Source organism: Sinocyclocheilus anshuiensis, unplaced genomic scaffold, assembly GCF_001515605.1.
Source record: "Sinocyclocheilus anshuiensis isolate Anshui unplaced genomic scaffold, SAMN03320099.WGS_v1.1 scaffold552, whole genome shotgun sequence".
In the NCBI taxonomy this organism is placed as follows: Eukaryota; Metazoa; Chordata; class Actinopteri; order Cypriniformes; family Cyprinidae; genus Sinocyclocheilus; species Sinocyclocheilus anshuiensis.
The window spans coordinates 2,499,584-2,499,794 of NW_015554362.1; positions in this window are offsets into that span (position 1 = coordinate 2,499,584).

Here is a 211-nt window from a genome sequence, read left to right on the forward strand (position 1 = left end):
AGTGTTCCCAGTCCCAAGTTCTCTGTCTGCTGTTAAACGTCTTCCTGAGTTCGTCTCCCTTGGTTCCTGAAAATAAAGTCTTGGTAAAGTATTCTCTAGCGTCTCCTCGTTCCTCGTGTGTGTGCGCGCACCGTGACAACATCATTTTAGATGTGGTGGTGGTACACAAAATACTCATTCCAATACTTACAAACAAGTGTTTGTTAAAGAT